The sequence below is a fragment of the Engystomops pustulosus genome, chromosome 2, assembly GCF_040894005.1.
Source record: "Engystomops pustulosus chromosome 2, aEngPut4.maternal, whole genome shotgun sequence".
NCBI classification, from domain to species: domain Eukaryota; kingdom Metazoa; phylum Chordata; class Amphibia; order Anura; family Leptodactylidae; genus Engystomops; species Engystomops pustulosus.
Window position 1 is genome coordinate 169,615,171 of NC_092412.1, and position 19,842 is coordinate 169,635,012.

Here is a 19,842-nt window from a genome sequence, read left to right on the forward strand (position 1 = left end):
GAGACAAAGTAACGGTGTTCCTACATGAAGTTAGTGAGTCTCTCTTAGATTAGAGTTGAATAGCGTCCTAGCTCATTCAGCAACAGAGACAATCACGATCTAAGCTCTTTTAGCAAGAAATGCATAGAAAACAGTGTGCGTCTTATCATTGAGGTTGTCTTGTTAGGAAAATGAGTTAGGAGACAAAGTAACGGTGTTCCTACATGAAGTTAGTGAGTCTCTCTTAGATTAGAGTTGAATAGCGTCCTAGCTCATTCAGCAACAGAGACAATCACGATCTTAGCTCTTTTAGCAAGAAATGCATTGAAAACAGTGTGCGTCTTATCATTGAGGTTGTCTTGTTAGGAAAAATGAGTTAGGAGACAAAGTAACGGTGTTCCTACATGAAGTTAGTGAGTCTCTTGTTAACTCTGCTTCAGCCTTAACAAGTCCTGCCCGGACCTTAACAAATCCTTCCCGGGCCTTAACTAGTCAAATCCACGCCAAAACACGTCCTTCCCGGGCTTTAAGAGATCCTTCCCGGGCCTTATTAAGTACTTCCCGGCCTTAACAAATCCCACCCGGGCCTTAACAAGTCTTGCGCGGTCCATAGCAAGTCCTTCATGGACTTTAACAAGTCCTTCTCGGGCCTTAACAAGTTCAGCCCAGATCATTTTCCTAACGAGACAATCTCAATGATTGGCAAAGACGCACATTGTTTTCCATGCATTTCTTGCTAAAAGAGCTAAAATTGTGATTATCTCTGTTGCTGGATGAGCTAGGAGGCTAATCAACTCCGATCTAAGAGAGCCTCACTAATTTCCTGTAGGAACACCGTTATTTTGTGTCCTAACTCATTTTCCTAGCAAGACAACCTCAATGATAAGACGCACATTGTTTTCCATGCATTTCTTGCTAAAAGAGCTAAGATCGTGATTATCTCTGTTGCTGAGTGAGCTAGGAGGCTATTCAACTCCAATCTAAAAGAGACCAACTAACTTCATGTAGAAACACCGTTACTTTGCCTTCTAACTCCTTTCCTAACAAGACAACATCAATTATAAGACGCACATTGTTTTCCATGCATTTCTTGCTAAAGGAGCTAAGATCGTGATTATCTCTGTTGCTGAATGAGCTAGGAGGCTATTCAACTCCAATCTAAAAGGTTGACAACCTCAATGAGAAGACGCACATTTTTTTTCATGCATTTCTTGCTAAAGGCGCTAAGCTCGTGTTTATCTCTGTTGCTGAAAGAGCTAGCAGTTTATTCTGCTTAGATATAAAAGAGACCAACTGACTTCATGTAGGAACACCGTTATTTTGTGTCCTAACTCATTTTCCTAGCAAGACAACCTCAATGATAAGACACACTTTGTTTTCCATGCATTTCTTGCTAAAGGAGCAAAGATCGTGATTATCTCTGTTGCTGAATGAGCTAGGAGGATATTCAACTCCGATGTAAGAGAGACGAAATGACTTCATGTAGAAACACCGTTACTTTGCCTCCTAACTCGTTTTCCTAGCAAGACAACCTCAATGATAAGACACACATTGTTTTCCATGCATTTCTTGCTAAAGGAGCTAAGTTCGTGAAAATCTCAGTTTCTGAATAGGCTAGCAGGTTATTCTGCTCAGATCTAAAAGAGACCAAATGATTTTATATAGAAACACTGTTACTTTGCCTCCTAAATCATTTTCCTGACCAGACACCTCAATGATAAGACGCACATTGTTTTCCATGCATTTCTTGCTAAAGGAGTTAAGTTCGTAAAAAGTCGCTGAATGAGCTAGCAGGTTATTCTGCTCAGATCTAAAAGAGACCAACTGACTTCATGTAGAAACACTGTTACTTTGCCTCCTAACTCTTTTTCCTAAGAAGACATCCACAATCATAAGACTCACATTGTTTTCCATGCATTTCTTGCTAAAAGAGCTAAGTTCGTGATTGTCTCTGTTGCTGAATGAGCTAGGAGGCTATTCAACTTCGATCTAAGAGAGACTCACTAACTTCATGTAGGAATACCGTTATTTTGTGTCCTAACTCATTTTCCTAGCAAGACTACCTCAATGATAAGACGCACATTGTTTTTCATGCTTTTCTTGCTAAAGGAGCTGAGTTCGTGATGATCTCTGTTGCTGAAAGAGCTAGCAGTTTATTCTGCTTAGATCTAAAAGAGACCAAATGACTTCATGTAGAAACACCGTTACTTTGCCTTCTAACTCGTTTTCCTAACAAGACAACCTCAATGATAAAAAGCACATTGTTTTTCATGCATTTCTTGCTAAAGGAGCAAAGTTCGTGATGATCTCTGTTGCTGAAAGAGCTAGCAGTTTATTCTGCTTAGATCTAAAAGAGACCAATTGATTTCATGTAGGAACACCGTTATTTTGTCTCCTAACTCATTTTCCTAGCAAGACAACCTCAATGATAAGACGCACATTGTTTTCCATGCATTTCTTGCTAAGGGAGCTAAGTTCGTAACTATCTCTGTTGCTGAATGAGCTAGGAAGCTAATTAACTCCGATCTAAGAGAGACTCATTAACTTCATGTAGGAACACCGTTAGTTTGTCTCCTTACTCATTTTCCTAGCAAGACAATCTCAATGATAAGACGCACATTGTTTTTCATGCATTTATTGTTAAAGGAGCAAAGTTCGTGATGATCTCTGTTGCTGAATGAGCTAGAAGGTATTCTGCTCAGATCTACAAGAGACCAACTAAATTCTTGTAGAAACACTGTTACTTTGTGTCCTAACTCATTTTCCTAACAAGACAACCTCAATGATAAGACGCACTTTGTTTTTCATGCATTTCTTGCTAAAGGAGCAAAGTTTGTGAAAATCTCAGTAGCTGAATGAGCTAGCAGGTTATTCTGTTTAGATCTAAAAGAGACCAACTGACTTCATGTAGGAACACTCAGCTTAGAATGGCCATTGACAGCAGCTGCCTAATTTCTACCTTCTTTTACTATCTCATAGAGAAACTAACACAGTTTTAAGGTTGAAAAAGGTCAACGGAACTTGGGATTCTAAAACAGTCTCCCATGCTGGTACTTGCCAAGCCTTAAGCTGCATTGCTGCTGCGATCTGACGAGAGCAGGCACATTCAGCTTAGAATGGCCGATGACAGAATCTGCCAAATTTCTAACTTTTTTTACTATCTCATAGAGAAACTAACACAGTTTTCAGGTTGAAAAAGGTCAACGGAACTTGGGATTCCCAGCCAGTCTCCCATGCTGGTACTTGCCAAGCCTTAACCTGCATTGATGCTGCAATCTGACGAGAGCAGACACACTCAGCTTAGAATGGCCGATGACAGCAGCTGCCTAATTTCTACCTTCTTTTACTATCCCATAGAGAAAATAACACAGTTTTATGGTTGAAAAAGGTCAACAGAACTTGGGATTCCCAGCCAGTCTCCCATGCAGGTACTTGCCAAGCCTTAAGCTGCATTGCTGTTGCGATCTGACGAGAGCAGGCACATTCAGCTTACAATGGCCGATGACAGCAGCTGCATAATTTCTACCTACCTCCTATTACTATCTCATAGAGAAACTAACACAGTTTTCAGGTTGAAAAAGGTCAACAGAACTTGGGATTCCCACCCAGTCTCCCATGCTGGTACTTGAGATGCATTAAGCTGCATTGCTGCTGCGATCTGACGAGAGCAGGCACATTCAGCTTAGAATGGCCGATGACAGAAGCTGCCTAATTTCTACCTTCTTTTACTACCTCATAGAAAAACTAACACAGTTTTCAGGTTGAAAAAGGTCAACGGAACTTGGGATTCCCAGCCAGTCTCCCATGCTGGTACTTGCCAAGCCTTAAGCTGCATTGATGCTGCGATCTGACGAGAGCAGACACACTCAGCATAGAATGGCCGATGACAGCAGCTGCCTAATTTCTACCTTCTTTTACTATCTCATAGAGAAACTAACACAGTTTTCAGGTTGAAAAAGGTCAACAGAACTTGGGATTCCCAGCCAGTCTCCCATGCTGGTACTTGCCAAGCCTTAAGCTGCATTGCTGTTGCTATCTGACGAGAGCAGGCACATTCAGCTTAGAATGGCCGATGACAGCAGCTGCATAATTTCTACCTACCTCCTATTACTATCTCAAAGAGAAACTAACACAGTTTTCAGGTTGAAAAAGGTCAACAGAACTTGGGATTCCCAGCCAGTCTCCCATGCTGGTACTTGCCAAGACTTAAGCTGCATTGCTGCTGCGATCTGACAAGAGCAGGCACATTAAGCTTAGAATGGCCGTTAATAGCAGCTCCCTAATTTCTACATTCTTTTACTATCTCATTGAGAAACTAACACAGTTTTCAGGTTGAAAAAAGTCAACGGAACTTGGGATTCCCAGCCAGTCTCCCATGCTAGTACTTGCCAAGTCTTAAGCTGCATTGCTGCTGCGATCTGACAAGAGCAGGCACACTCAGCTTAGAATGGCCGATGACAGCAGTTGCCTAGTTTCTACCTTCCTTTACTATCTCATTGAGAAACTAGCATAGATTTATGGTTGAAAAAGGTCAACGGAACTTGGGATTCCCAGCCAGTCTCCCATGCTGGTACTTGCCATGCATTAAGCTGCATTGCTGCTGCGATCTGACGAGAGCAGGCACATTCAGCTTAGAATGGCCGATGACAGAAGCTGCCTAATTTCTACCTTCTTTTACTACCTCATAGAAAAACTAACACAGTTTTCAGGTTGAAAAAGGTCAACGGAACTTGGGATTCCCAGCCAGTCTCCCATGCTGGTACTTGCCAAGCCTTAAGCTGCATTGATGCTGCGATCTGACGAGAGCAGACACACTCAGCATAGAATGGCCGATGACAGCAGCTGCCTAATTTCTACCTTCTTTTACTAACTCATAGAGAAACTAACACAGTTTTCAGGTTGAAAAAGGTCAACAGAACTTGGGATTCCCAGCCAGTCTCCCATGCTGGTACTTGCCAAGCCTTAAGCTGCATTGCTGTTGCTATCTGACGAGAGCAGGCACATTCAGCTTAGAATGGCCGATGACAGCAGCTGCATAATTTCTACCTACCTCCTATTACTATCTCAAAGAGAAACTAACACAGTTTTCAGGTTGAAAAAGGTCAACAGAACTTGGGATTCCCAGCCAGTCTCCCATGCTGGTACTTGCCAAGACTTAAGCTGCATTGCTGCTGCGATCTGACAAGAGCAGGCACATTAAGCTTAGAATGGCCGTTAATAGCAGCTCCCTAATTTCTACATTCTTTTACTATCTCATTGAGAAACTAACACAGTTTTCAGGTTGAAAAAAGTCAACGGAACTTGGGATTCCCAGCCAGTCTCCCATGCTGGTACTTGCCAAGTCTTAAGCTGCATTGCTGCTGCGATCTGACAAGAGCAGGCACACTCAGCTTAGAATGGCCGATGACAGCAGTTGCCTAGTTTCTACCTTCCTTTACTATCTCATTGAGAAACTAGCATAGATTTATGGTTGAAAAAGGTCAACGGAACTTGGGATTCCCAGCCAGTCTCCCATGCTGGTACTTGCCATGCATTAAGCTGCATTGCTGCTGCGATCTGACGAGAGCAGGCACATTCAGCTTAGAATGGCCGATGACAGAAGCCGCCTAATTTCTACCTTCTTTTACTACCTCATAGAAAAACTAACACAGTTTTCAGGTTGAAAAAGTTCAACGGAACTTGGGATTCCCAGCCAGTCTCCCATGCTGGTACTTGCCAAGCCTTAAGCTGCATTGCTGTTGCTATCTGACGAGAGCAGGCACATTCAGCTTAGAATGGCCGATGACAGCAGCTGCATAATTTCTACCTACCTCCTATTACTATCTCAAAGAGAAACTAACACAGTTTTCAGGTTGAAAAAGGTCAACAGAACTTGGGATTCCCAGCCAGTCTCCCATGCTGGTACTTGCCAAGACTTAAGCTGCATTGCTGCTGCGATCTGACAAGAGCAGGCACATTAAGCTTAGAATGGCCGTTAATAGCAGCTCCCTAATTTCTACATTCTTTTACTATCTCATTGAGAAACTAACACAGTTTTCAGGTTGAAAAAAGTCAACGGAACTTGGGATTCCCAGCCAGTCTCCCATGCTGGTACTTGCCAAGTCTTAAGCTGCATTGCTGCTGCGATCTGACAAGAGCAGGCACACTCAGCTTAGAATGGCCGATGACAGCAGTTGCCTAGTTTCTACCTTCCTTTACTATCTCATTGAGAAACTAGCATAGATTTATGGTTGAAAAAGGTCAACGGAACTTGGGATTCCCAGCCAGTCTCCCATGCTGGTACTTGCCATGCATTAAGCTGCATTGCTGCTGCGATCTGACGAGAGCAGGCACATTCAGCTTAGAATGGCCGATGACAGAAGCCGCCTAATTTCTACCTTCTTTTACTACCTCATAGAAAAACTAACACAGTTTTCAGGTTGAAAAAGTTCAACGGAACTTGGGATTCCCAGCCAGTCTCCCATGCTGGTACTTGCCAAGCCTTAAGCTGCATTGATGCTGCGATCTGACGAGAGCAGACACACTCAGCATAGAATGGCCGATGACAGCAGCTGCCTAATTTCTACCTTCTTTTACTATCTCATAGAGAAACTAACACAGTTTTCAGGTTGAAAAAGGTCAACAGAACTTGGGATTCCCAGCCAGTCTCCCATGCTGGTACTTGCCAAGCCTTAAGCTGCATTGCTGTTGCTATCTGACGAGAGCAGGCACATTAAGCATAGAATGGCCGATGACAGCAGCTGCATAATTTCTACCTACCTCCTATTACTATCTCAAAGAGAAACTAACACAGTTTTCAGGTTGAAAAAGGTCAACAGAACTTGGGATTCCCAGCCAGTCTCCCATGCTGGTCTTGCCAAGACTTAAGCTGCATTGCTGCTGCGATCTGACAAGAGCAGGCACATTAAGCTTAGAATGGCCGTTGATAGCAGCTCCCTAATTTCTACATTCTTTTACTATCTCATTGAGAAACTAACACAGTTTTCAGGTTGAAAAAAGTTAACAGAACTTGGGATTCCCAGCCAGTCTCCCATGCTGGTACTTGCCAAGTCTTAAGCTGCATTGCTGCTGCGATCTGACAAGAGCAGGCACACTCAGCTTAGAATGGCCGTTAATAGCAGCTCCCTAATTTCTACATTCTTTTACTATCTCATTGAGAAACTAACACAGTTTTCAGGTTGAAAAAGGTCAACAGAACTTGGGATTCCCAGCCAGTCTCCCATGCTGGTACTTGCCAAGACTTAAGCTGCATTGCTGCTGCGATCTGACAAGAGCAGGCACATTAAGCTTAGAATGGCCGTTAATAGCAGCTCCCTAATTTCTACATTCTTTTACTATCTCAAAGAGAAACTAACACAGTTTTCAGGTTGAAAAATTTCAACAGAACTTGGGATTCCCAGCCAGTCTCCCACGCTGGTACTTGCCAAGCCTTAAGCTGCATTGCTGTTGCTATCTGACGAGAGCAGGCACATTCAGCTTAGAATGGCCGATGACAGCAGCTGCATAATTTCTACCTACCTCCTATTACTATCTCAAAGAGAAACTAACACAGTTTTCAGGTTGAAAAAGGTCAACAGAACTTGGGATTCCCAGCCAGTCTCCCATGCTGGTACTTGCCAAGACTTAAGCTGCATTGCTGCTGCGATCTGACAAGAGCAGGCACATTAAGCTTAGAATGGCCGTTAATAGCAGCTCCCTAATTTCTACATTCTTTTACTATCTCATTGAGAAACTAACACAGTTTTCAGGTTGAAAAAAGTCAACGGAACTTGGGATTCCCAGCCAGTCTCCCATGCTGGTACTTGCCAAGTCTTAAGCTGCATTGCTGCTGCGATCTGACAAGAGCAGGCACACTCAGCTTAGAATGGCCGATGACAGCAGTTGCCTAGTTTCTACCTTCCTTTACTATCTCATTGAGAAACTAGCATAGATTTATGGTTGAAAAAGGTCAACGGAACTTGGGATTCCCAGCCAGTCTCCCATGCTGGTACTTGCCATGCATTAAGCTGCATTGCTGCTGCGATCTGACGAGAGCAGGCACATTCAGCTTAGAATGGCCGATGACAGAAGCTGCCTAATTTCTACCTTCTTTTACTACCTCATAGAAAAACTAACACAGTTTTCAGGTTGAAAAAGGTCAACGGAACTTGGGATTCCCAGCCAGTCTCCCATGCTGGTACTTGCCAAGCCTTAAGCTGCATTGATGCTGCGATCTGACGAGAGCAGACACACTCAGCATAGAATGGCCGATGACAGCAGCTGCCTAATTTCTACCTTCTTTTACTATCTCATAGAGAAACTAACACAGTTTTCAGGTTGAAAAAGGTCAACAGAACTTGGGATTCCCAGCCAGTCTCCCATGCTGGTACTTGCCAAGCCTTAAGCTGCATTGCTGTTGCTATCTGACGAGAGCAGGCACATTCAGCTTAGAATGGCCGATGACAGCAGCTGCATAATTTCTACCTACCTCCTATTACTATCTCAAAGAGAAACTAACACAGTTTTAAGGTTGAAAAAGGTCAACAGAACTTGGGATTCCCAGCCAGTCTCCCATGCTGGTACTTGCCAAGACTTAAGCTGCATTGCTGCTGCGATCTGACAAGAGCAGGCACATTAAGCTTAGAATGGCCGTTAATAGCAGCTCCCTAATTTCTACATTCTTTTACTATCTCATTGAGAAACTAACACAGTTTTCAGGTTGAAAAAAGTCAACGGAACTTGGGATTCCCAGCCAGTCTCCCATGCTGGTACTTGCCAAGTCTTAAGCTGCATTGCTGCTGCGATCTGACAAGAGCAGGCACACTCAGCTTAGAATGGCCGATGACAGCAGTTGCCTAGTTTCTACCTTCCTTTACTATCTCATTGAGAAACTAGCATAGATTTATGGTTGAAAAACGTCAACGGAACTTGGGATTCCCAGCCAGTCTCCCATGCTGGTACTTGCCATGCATTAAGCTGCATTGCTGCTGCGATCTGACGAGAGCAGGCACATTCAGCTTAGAATGGCCGATGACAGAAGCTGCCTAATTTCTACCTTCTTTTACTACCTCATAGAAAAACTAACACAGTTTTCAGGTTGAAAAAGTTCAACGGAACTTGGGATTCCCAGCCAGTCTCCCATGCTGGTACTTGCAAAGCCTTAAGCTGCATTGATGCTGCGATCTGACGAGAGCAGACACACTCAGCATAGAATGGCCGATGACAGCAGCTGCCTAATTTCTACCTTCTTTTACTATCTCATAGAGAAACTAACACAGTTTTCAGGTTGAAAAAGGTCAACAGAACTTGGGATTCCCAGCCAGTCTCCCATGCTGGTACTTGCCAAGCCTTAAGCTGCATTGCTGTTGCTATCTGACGAGAGCAGGCACATTAAGCTTAGAATGGCCGAAGACAGCAGCTGCATAATTTCTACCTACCTCCTATTACTATCTCAAAGAGAAACTAACACAGTTTTCAGGTTGAAAAAGGTCAACAGAACTTGGGATTCCCAGCCAGTCTCCCATGCTGGTACTTGCCAAGCCTTAAGCTGCATTGCTGTTGCTATCTGACGAGAGCAGGCACATTAATCTTAGAATGGCCGAAGACAGCAGCTGCATAATTTCTACCTACCTCCTATTACTATCTCAAAGAGAAACTAACACAGTTTTCAGGTTGAAAAAGGTCAACAGAACTTGGGATTCCCAGCCAGTCTCCCATGCTGGTACTTGCCAAGACTTAAGCTGCATTGCTGCTGCGATCTGACAAGAGCAGGCACATTAAGCTTAGAATGGCCGTTAATAGCAGCTCCCTAATTTCTACATTCTTTTACTATCTAATTGAGAAACTAACACAGTTTTCAGGTTGAAAAAGGTCAACAGAACTTGGGATTCCCAGCCAGTCTCCCATGCTGGTACTTGCCAAGACTTAAGCTGCATTGCTGCTGCGATCTGACAAGAGCAGGCACATTAAGCTTAGAATGGCCGTTAATAGCAGCTCCCTAATTTCTACATTCTTTTACTATCTCAAAGAGAAACTAACACAGTTTTCAGGTTGAAAAAGGTCAACAGAACTTGGGATTCCCAGCCAGTCTCCCACGCTGGTACTTGCCAAGCCTTAAGCTGCATTGCTGCTGCGATCTGACGAGAGCAGGCACATTCAGCTTAGAATGGTCGATGACAGCAGTTGCCTAGTTTCTACCTTCCTTTACTATCTCATTGAGAAACTAGCATAGATTTATGGTTGAAAAAGGTCAACGGAACTTGGGATTCCCAGCCAGTCTCCCATGCTCGTACTTGCCAAGCCTTAAGCTGCATTGCTGCTGTGATCTGACGAGAGCAGGCACATTCAGCTTAGAATGCCTGATGACAGCAGCTTCCTAATTTTTTCCTCCTTTTACTATGTCATAGAGTAACTAACACAGTTTTCAGGTTGAAAAAGGTCAACGGAACTTGGGATTCCCAACCAGTCTCCCATGCTGGTACTTGCCAAGCCTTAAGCTGCATTGCTGCTGCAATCTGACGAGAGCAGGCACATTCAGCTAAGAATAGCCGATGACAGCAGCTGCATAATTTTTACCTCCTATTACTATTTCTTAGAGTAACTAACACAGTTTTCAGGTTGAAAAAGGTCAACGGAACTTGGGATTCCCAACCAGTCTCCCATGCTGGTATTTGCCATGCCTTAAGCTGCATTAATCTGATGAGAGCAGGCACATTCAGCTTAGAATGGCCGATGACAGCAGCTGCCTAATTTCTACCTTCTTTTACTATCGCATAGAGAAACTAACACAGTTTTCAGGTTGAAAAGGGTCAACGGAACTTGGGATTCCAAGCCAGTCTCCCATGCTGGTACTTGCCAAGTCTTAAGCTATATTGCTGCTGCGATCTGACGAGAGCAGGCACATTCATCTTAGAATGTCTGATGATAGCAGCTGCCTAATTTCTCCCTTCCTTTTTTTATCTCATAGAGAAACTAAAACAGTTTTCCTGTTTAAAAATGGCAACGGAACTTGGGATTCCCAGCCAGTCTCCCATGCTGGAACTTGCCAAGTCTTAAGCTGCATTGCTGCTGCGATCTGACGAGAGCAGGCACATTCAGCTTAGAATGGCCGTTGACAGCAGCTGTCTAATTTCTACCTTCTTTTACTATCTCATAGAGAAACTAACACAGTTTTCAGGTTGAAAAAGGTCAACGGAACTTGGGATTCCCAGCCAGTCTCCCATGCTGGTACTTGCCTTGCCTTAAGCTGCATTGCTGCTGCAATCTGACGAGAGCAGGCACATTCAACTTAGAATGGCCGATGACAACAGCTGCCTAATTTCTACCTTCTTTTACTATCTCATAGAGAAACTAACACAGTTTTCAGGTTGAAAAAGGTCAACGGAACTTGGGATTCCCAGACGGTTTCCCATGCTGGTACTTGCCAAGTCTTAAGCTGCATTGCTGCTGCGATCTGACGAGAGCAGGCACATTCAGCTTAGAGTGGCCGATGACAGCAGCGTCCTAATTTCTACCTTCTTTTACTATCTCATAGAGAAACTAACACAGATTTCAGGTTGAAAAAGGTCAATGAAACTTGGGATTCCCTGCCAGTCTCCCGTGCTTGTACTTGCCAAGCCTTAATCTGCATGGCTGCTGCGATCTGACGAGAGCAGGCACATTCAGCCTAGAATGGCCGATGAATGCAGCTGCCTAATTTCTACCTTCTTTTACTATCTCATAGAGAAACTAACACAGTTTTCAGGTTGAAAAAGATCAACGGAACTTGGGATTCCCAGCCAGTTTCCCATTCTGGCACTTGCCAAGCCTAAAGCTGCATTGCTGCTGCGATCTGACGAGAGCAGACACATTCAGTTTAGAATGGCCGATAACAGCAGCTGCCTAATTTCTACCTCCTTTTAATATCTCATAGAGAAACTAACACAATTTTCTGGTTGAAAAAGGTCAACAGAACTTGGGATTCCCAGCCAGTCTCCCATGCTGGTACTTGCCAAGCCTTAAGCTGCATTGATCTGATGAGAGCAGGCACATTCAGCTTAGAATGGCCGATGGGAGCATCTGCCTAATTTCTACCTTCTTTTACTATCTCATAGAGAAACTAACACAGTTTTCAGGTTGAAAAAAGTCAATGGAAATTGGGATTCCCAGCCAGTCTCCCACGCTGGTACTTGCCAAGTCTTAAGCTGCATTGCTGCTGCGATCTGACGAGAGCAGGCACATTCAGCTTAGAATGGCCGATGACAGCAGTTGCCTAATTTCTACCTTCCTTAACTATCTAATTGAGAAACTAGCACAGTTTTATTGTTGAAAAAGTTCAACGGAACTTGGGATTCCCAGCCAGTCTCCCATGCTGGTACTTGCCAAGCCTTACACTGCATTGCTGCTGCGATCTGACGAGAGCAGGCAAATTCAGCTTAGAGTGGCCGATGACAGCAGCTGCCTAATTTCTACCTTCTTTTACTATCTCATAGAGAAACTAACACAGTTTTAAGGTTGAAAAAGGTCAACGGAACTTGGGATTCCCAGGCAGTTTCCCATGCTGGTACTTGCCAAGACTGAAGCTGCATTGCTGCTGCGATCTGACGAGAGCAGGCACATTTAGCTTAGAATGGCCGATGACAGCAGCTGCCTAATTTCTACCTTCTTTTACTATCTTATACAGAAACTAACACAGTCTTCAGGTTGAAAAAGGTCAACGGAACTTGGGATTCCCAGCCAGTCTCCCATGCTGGTACTTGCCTAGCCTTAAGCTGCATTGCTGCTGCGATCTGACAAGAGCAGGCACATTTAGATTAGAATGTCTGATGACAGCAGCTTCCTAATTTCTACCTTCTTTTACTATCTCATAGAGAAACTAACACAGATTTCAGGTTGAAAAAGGTCAAGGAAACTTGGGATTCCCAGCCAGTCTCCCATGCTTGTACTTGCAAAGCCTTAATCTGCATGGCTGCTGCGATCTGACGAGAGCAGGCACATTCAGCCTAGAATGGCTGATTAATGCAGCTGCCTAATTTCTACCTTCTTTTACTATCTCATAGAGAAACTAACACCGTTTTCTGGTTGAAAAAGGTCAACGGAACTTGGGATTCCCAGCCAGTCTCCCATGCTGGTACTTGCCAAGCCTTAAGCTGCATTGATCTGATGAGAGCACGCACATTCATCTTAGAATGGCTGATGACAGCATCTGCCTAATTTCTACCTTCTTTTACTATCTCAAAGAAAAACTAACACAGTTTTAAGGTTGAAAAAGGTCAACGGAACTTGGGATTCCCAGCCAGTTTCCCATTCTGGCACTTGCCAAGCCTAAAGCTGCATTGCTGCTGCGATCTGACGAGAGCAGACACATTCAGTTTAGAATGGCCGATAACAGCAGCTGCCTAATTTCTACCTCCTTTTAATATCTCATAGAGAAACTAACACAATTTTCTGGTTGAAAAAGGTCAACGGAACTTGGGATTCCCAGCCAGTCTCCCATGCTGGTACTTGCCAAGCCTTAAGCTGCATTGATCTGATGAGAGCAGGCACATTCAGCTTAGAATGGCCGATGGGAGCATCTGCTTAATTTCTACCTTCTTTTACTATCTCATAGAGAAACTAACACAGTTTTCAGGTTGAAAAAAGTCAATGGAAATTGGGATTCCCAGCCAGTCTCCCACGCTGGTACTTGCCAAGTCTTAAGCTGCATTGCTGCTGCGATCTGACGAGAGCAGGCACATTCAGCTTAGAATGGCCGATGACAGCAGTTGCCTAATTTCTACCTTCCTTAACTATCTCATTGAGAAGCTAGCACAGTTTTATTGTTGAAAAAGTTCAACGGAACTTGGGATTCCCAGCCAGTCTCCAATGCTGGTACTTGCCAAGCCTTACGCTGCATTGCTGCTGCGATCTGACGAGAGCAGGCACATTCAGCTTAGAGTGGCCGATGACAGCAGCTGCCTAATTTCTACCTTCTTTTACTATCTCATACAGACACTAACACAGTCTTCAGGTTGAAAAAGGTCAACGGAACTTGGGATTCCCAGCCAGTCTCCCATGCTGGTACTTGCCAAGCCTTAAGCTGCATTGCTGCTGCGATCTGACAAGAGCAGGCACATTTAGATTAGAATGTCTGATGACAGCAGCTTCCTAAATTCTACCTTCTTTTACTATCTCATAGAAAAACTAAAACAGATTTCAGGTTGAAAAAGGTCAAGGAAACTTGGGATTCCCAGCCAGTCTCCCATGCTTGTACTTGCAAAGCCTTAATCTGCATGGCTGCTGCGATCTGACGAGAGCAGGCACATTCAGCCTAGAATGGCTGATCAATGCAGCTGCCTAATTTCTACCTTCTTTTACTATCTCATAGAGAAACTAACACAGTTTTCAGGTTGAAAAAGGTCAACGGAACTTGGGATTCCCAGCCAGTTTCCCATTCTGGTACTTGCCAAGCCTTAAGCTGCATTAATCTGATGAGAGCAGGCACATTCAGCTTAGAATGGCCGATGACAGCAGCTGCCTAATTTCTACCTTCTTTTACTATCGCATAGAGAAACTAACACAGTTTTCAGGTTGAAAAGGGTCAACGGAACTTGGGATTCCAAGCCAGTCTCCCATGCTGGTACTTGCCAAGTCTTAAGCTATATTGCTGCTGCGATCTGACAAGAGCAGGCACATTCAGCTTAGAATGGCCGATGACAGCAGCTGCCTAATTTCTACCTTCCTTTACTATCTCATAGAGAAACTAACACAGTTTTCAGGTTGAAAAAAGTCAATGGAAATTGGGATTCCCAGCCAGTCTCCCACGCTGGTACTTGCCAAGTCTTAAGCTGCATTGCTGCTGCTATCTGACGAGAGCAGGCACATTCAGCTTAGAATGGCCGATGACAGCAGTTGCCTAATATCTCCCTTCCTTAACTATCTCATAGAGAAACTAGCACAGTTGTATTGTTGAAAAAGTTCAACGGAACTTGGGATTCCCAGCCAGTCTCCCATGCTGGTACTTGCCAAGCCTTAAGCTGCATTGCTGCTGCGATCTGATGAGAGCAGGCACATTCAGCTTAGAGTGGCCGATGACAGCAGCTGCCTAATTTCTACCTTCTTTTACTATCTCATAGAGAAACTAACACAGTTTTAAGGTTGAAAAAGGTCAACGGAACTTGGGATTCCCAGCCAGTTTCCCATGCTGGTACTTGCCAAGACTTAAGCTGCATTGCTGCTGCGATCTGATGATAGCAGGCACATTTGGCTTAGAATGGCCGATGACAGTAGCTGCATAATTTCTACCTCCTATTACTATCTCTTAGAGAAACTAACACAGTTTTCAGGTTGAAAAAGGTCAAAGGAACTTGGGATTCCCAGCCAGTTTCCCATGCTGGTACTTGCCAAGACTTAAGCTGCATTGCTGCTGCGATCTGACGAGAGCAGGCACATTTAGCTTAGAATGGCGGATTACAGCAGCTGCATAATTTCTACCTCCTATTACTATCTCTTAGAGAAACTAACACAGTTTTCAGGTTGAAAAAGGTCAACGGAACTTGGGATTCCCAGCCAGTCTCCCATGCTGGTACTTGCCAAGCCTTAAGCTGCATTGCTGCTGCGAACTGACAAGAGCAGGCACATTCAACTTAGAATGGCCGATGACAACAGCTGCCTAATTTCTACCTTCTTTTACTATCTCATAGAGAAACTAACACAGTTTTAAAGTTGAAAAAGGTCAACGAAATTTGGAATTCCCAGCCAGTCTCCCATGCTGGTACTTGCCAAGCCTTAAGCTGCATTGCTGCTGCGATCTGACGAGAGCAGGCACATTCAGTTAAGAATAGCCGATGACAGCAGCTGCATAATTTCTACCTCCTATTACTATCTCTTAGAGAAACTAACACAGTTTTCAGGTTGAAAAAGGTCAACGGAACTTGGGATTCCCAGCCAGTCTCCCATGCTGGTACTTGCCTTGCCTTAACCTGCATTGCTGCTGCAATCTGACGAGAGCAGGCACATTCAACTTAGAACGGCCGATGACAACAGCTGCCTAATTTCTACCTTCTTTTACTATCTCATAGAGAAAGTAACAGAGTTTTCAGGTTGAAAAAAGTCAACAGAACTTGGGTTTCCCAGCCAGTCTCCCATGCTGGTACTTGCCAAGTCTTAAGCTGCATTGCTGCCGCGATCTGACGAGAGCAGGCACTTTCAACTTAGAATGGCCGATGACAATAGCTGCCTAATTTCTACCTTCTTTTACTATCTCATAGAGAAACTAACACAGTTTTCAGGTTGAAAAAAGTCAACAGATCTTGGGATTCCCAGCCAGTCTCCCATGCTGGTACTTGCCAAGTCTTAAGCTGCATTGCTTCTGCGATCTGATGAGAGCAGGCACATTCAGCTTAGAGTGGCCGATGACAGCAGCTGCCTAATTTCTACCTTCTTTTACTATCTCATACAGAAACTAACACAGTCTTCAGGTTGAAAAAGGTCAACGGAACTTGGGATTCCCAGCCAGTCTCCCATGCTGGTACTTGCCAAGCCTTAAGCTGCATTGCTGCTGCGATCTGACGAGAGCAGGCACATTTAGATTAGAATGTCTGATGACAGCAGCTTCCTAATTTCTACCTTCTTTTACTATCTCATAGAGAAACTAACACAGATTTCAGGTTGAAAAAGGTCAAGGAAACTTGGGATTCCCAGCCAGTCTCCCATGCTTGTACTTGCAAAGCCTTAATCTGCATGGCTGCTGCGATCTGACGAGAGCAGGCACATTCAGCCTAGAATGGCTGATCAATGCAGCTGCCTAATTTCTACCTTCTTTTACTATCTCATAGAGAAACTAACACAGTTTTCTGTTTGAAAAAGGTCAACGGAACTTGGGATTCCCAACCAGTCTCCCATGCTGGTACATGCCAAGCCTTAAGCTGCATTGATCTGATGAGAGCAGGCACATTCAGCTTAGAATGGCTGATGACAGCATCTGCCTAATTTCTACCTTCTTTTACTAACTCATAGAGAAACTAACACAGTTTTTAGGTTAAAAAAGGTCAACAGAACTTGGGATTTCCAGCCAGTCTCCCATGCTGGTACTTGCCAAGCCTTAAGCTGCATTGCTGCTGCGATCTGACGAGAGCAGGCACATTTGGCTTAGAATGGCCGATGACAGCAGCTGCCTAATTTCTACCTTCTTTTACTATCGCAAAGAGAAACTAACACAGTTTTCAGGTTGAAAAGGGTCAACGGAACTTGGGATTCCCAGCCAGTCTCCCATGCTGGTACTTGCCAAGTCTTAAGCTATATTGCTGCTGCGATCTGACAAGAGCAGGCACATTCAGCTTAGAATGGCCGATGACAGCAGCTGCCTAATTTCTACCTTCTTTTACTATCTCATAGAGAAACTAACACAGTTTTCAGGTTGAAAAAAGTCAATGGAAATTGGGATTCCCAGCCAGTCTCCCATGCTGGTACTTGCCAAGTCTTAAGCTGCATTGCTGCTGCGATCTGACGAGAGCAGGCACATTCAGCTTAGAATGGCCGATGACAGCAGTTGCCTAATTTCTACCTTCCTTAACTATCTCATAGAGAAACTAGCACAGTTTTATTGTTGAAAAAGTTCAACGGAACTTGGGATTCCCAGCCAGTCTCCCATGCTGGTACTTGCCAAGCCTTAAGCTGCATTGCTGCTGCAATCTGACGAGAGCAAGCACATTCAGCTTAGAGTGGCCGATGACAGCAGCTGCCTAATTTCTACCTTCTTTTACTATCTCATAGAGAAACTAACACAGTTTTAAGGTTGAAAAAGGTCATCGGAACTTGGGATTCCCAGCCAGTTTCCCATGCTGGTTCTTGCCAAGACTTAAGCTGCATTGCTGCTGCGATCTGACGAGAGCAGGCACATTTAGCTTAGAATGGCGGATGACAGCAGCTGCATAATTTCTACCTCCTATTACTATCTCTTAGAGAAACTAACACAGTTTTAAGGTTGAAAAAGGTCAACGGAACTTGGGATTCCCAGCCAGTCTCCCATGCTTGTACTTGCAAAGCCTTAATCTGCATGGCTGCTGCGATCTGACGAGAGCAGGCACATTCAGCCTAGAATGGCTAATCAATGCAGCTGCCTAATTTCTACCTTCTTTTACTATCTCATAGAGAAACTAACACAGTTTTCTGGTTGAAAAAGGTCAACGGAACTTGGGATTCCCAACCAGTCTCCCATGCTGGTACTTGCCAAGCCTTAAGCTGCATTGATCTGATGAGAGCAGGCACATTCAGCTTAGAATGGCCGATGACAGCATCTGCCTAATTTCTACCTTCTTTTACTATCTCATAGAGAAACTAACACAGTTTTAGAAGTTGAAAAAGGTCAACGAAATTTGGGATTCCCAGCCAGTCTCCCATGCTGGTACTTGCCAAGCCTTAAGCTGCATTGCTGCTGCGATCTGACGATAGCAGGCACATTCAGCTAAGAATAGCCGATGACAGCAGCTGCATAATTTCTACCTCCTATTACTATCTCTTAGAGAAACTAACACAGTTTTCAGGTTGAAAAAGGTCAACGGAACTTGGGATTCCCAGCCAGTCTCCCATGCTGGTACTTGCCTTGCCTTAAGCTGCATTGCTGCTGCAATCTGACGAGAGCAGGCACATTCAACTTAGAATGGCCAATGACAACAGCTGCCTAATTTCTACCTTCTTTTACTATCTCATAGAGAAACTAACACAGTTTTCAGGTTGAAAAAAGTCAACAGAACTTGGGATTCCCAGCCAGTCTCCCATGCTGGTACTTGCCAAGTCTTAAGCTGCATTGCTGCTGCGATCTGACGAGAGCAGGCACATTCAGCTTAGAGTGGCGATGACAGCAGCTGCCTAATTTCTATCTTCTTTTACTATCTCATACAGAAACTAACACAGTTTTCAGGTTGAAAAAGGTCAACGGAACTTGGGATTTCCAACCAGTTTCCGATGCTGGTACTTGCCAAGACTTAAGCTGCATTGCTGCTGCGATCTGACGAGAGCAGGCACATTTAGCTTAGAATGGCCGATGACAGCAGCTGCACAATTTCTACCTCCTATTACTATCTCTTAGAGAAACTAACACGGTTTTCAGGTTGAAAAAGGTCAAAAGAACTTGGGATTCCCAGCCAGTTTCCCATGCTGGTACTTGCCAAGACTTAAGCTGCATTGCTGCTGCGATCTGACGAGAGCAGGCACATTTAGCTTAGAATGGCGGATGACAGCAGCTGCATAACTTCTACCTCCTATTACTATCTCTTAGAGAAACTAACACAGTTTTCAGGTTGAAAAAGGTCAACGGAACTTGGGATTCCCAGCCAGTCTCCCATGCTGGTACTTGCCAAGCCTTAAGCTGCATTGCTGCTGCGATCTGACGAGAGCAGGCACATTCAGCTTAGAGTGGCCGATGACAGCAGCTGCCTAATTTCTACCTTCTTTTACTATCTCATAGAGAAACTAACACAGTTTTCAGGTTGAAAAAGGTCAACGGAACTTGGGATTCCCAGCCAGTTTCCCATGCTGGTACTTGCCAAGACTTAAGCTGCATTGCTGCTGCGATCTGACGAGAGCAGGCACATTTAGCTTAGAATGGCGGATGACAGCAGCTGCATAATTTCTACCTCCTATTACTATCTCTTAGAGAAACTAACACAGTTTTTTAGGTTGAAAAAGGTCAACGGAACTTGGGATTCCCAGCCAGTCTCCGATGCTGGTACTTGCCAAGCCTTAAGCTGCATTGCTGCTGCGATCTGACAAGAGCAGGCACATTCAACTTAGAATGGCCGATGACAACAGCTTCCTAATTTCTACCTTCTTTTACTATCTCATAGAGAAACTAACACAGTTTTAAAGTTGAAAAAGGTCAACGAAATTTGGGATTCCCAGCCAGTCTCCCATGCTGGTACTTGCCAA

At 44.2% G+C, this 19,842-nt stretch overlaps 6 pseudogenes; all 6 read right to left on the reverse strand.

Annotated features, from left to right (window-relative positions):
* Positions 1-2,988: 2,988 nt before the first annotated feature.
* Positions 2,989-3,107, reverse strand: LOC140120249 (5S ribosomal RNA; annotated as a pseudogene).
* A 6,909-nt stretch (positions 3,108-10,016) lies between these two features.
* Positions 10,017-10,135, reverse strand: LOC140120166 (5S ribosomal RNA; annotated as a pseudogene).
* Positions 10,136-11,332: 1,197 nt separating this feature from the next.
* Positions 11,333-11,451, reverse strand: LOC140120114 (5S ribosomal RNA; annotated as a pseudogene).
* Positions 11,452-14,891: 3,440 nt separating this feature from the next.
* Positions 14,892-15,010, reverse strand: LOC140120189 (5S ribosomal RNA; annotated as a pseudogene).
* A 1,204-nt stretch (positions 15,011-16,214) lies between these two features.
* LOC140120177 (5S ribosomal RNA) lies at positions 16,215-16,333 on the reverse strand (annotated as a pseudogene).
* A 2,889-nt stretch (positions 16,334-19,222) lies between these two features.
* LOC140120126 (5S ribosomal RNA) lies at positions 19,223-19,341 on the reverse strand (annotated as a pseudogene).
* Between the last annotated feature and the right edge of the window lie 501 nt (positions 19,342-19,842).